Raw genomic sequence first — 685 nt, 5'->3', positions numbered from 1 at the left:
TGTCTCTTGGTGTCTCTTTCTCAGCAACATGTCTTCCTCAGCCAGAGGTCAGAGAGAGTTCTGTCTCTAGAAGGCCTCCTTTTGAGCCCAGCAGAGTGGCCAAACCAACCAATCATAACATCAGAATTCTAAGCACCTGAGAGAGAGCTAGAACCTCCCAGAACATTGCTTTGTGTTGTGCCCAACAGAAATACCCCAGGTGGATAACATTTACAATCAGGAGCACCTCAGTTGCTCACAGCAAATTCCAGCACAGAGTTTACAAAGACTTACGGCTAGAAAAGCCATACCAGGTAATTCACTACACGGCACCTGGCCTGACATACTCAAGAGGTTTCAGGCTCTCCGAGGAGGCTGCCTGGAGAGGAACTGAGGTCAATTGTGGTGTAAGCCAGTAGAGGTCCCTGGGTGCTGGCTGAAGGTGGACTATTCCAGGCCATGAACTTAAATCCGCTGTAAGTCCCAAGGTCGGCAGAGCATAGCAGGCTGCTGAGCAACGACACGGCTACATGCAGGGTCCAAGCGTGCCAAAGGCTAGAGACCATACCCAAAAGCTTCTGCTTATATACAGGAAGCAGACCACATACCCAAAGGCAGCTACCCAGCTGCTTGGGGTAGATCCTACCATGGAGTTAATTGCCAGTCTCCTCATGGGGATTAACTACCACCAGCTGCCCAGCCACTC

This window comes from Orycteropus afer, unplaced genomic scaffold, assembly GCF_000298275.1.
Source record: "Orycteropus afer afer isolate SDZICR_OR568_19922 unplaced genomic scaffold, OryAfe1.0 scaffold00542, whole genome shotgun sequence".
Classification (NCBI taxonomy): Eukaryota; Metazoa; Chordata; class Mammalia; order Tubulidentata; family Orycteropodidae; genus Orycteropus; species Orycteropus afer.
Note: the sequence above shows the minus strand (reverse complement) of the source record.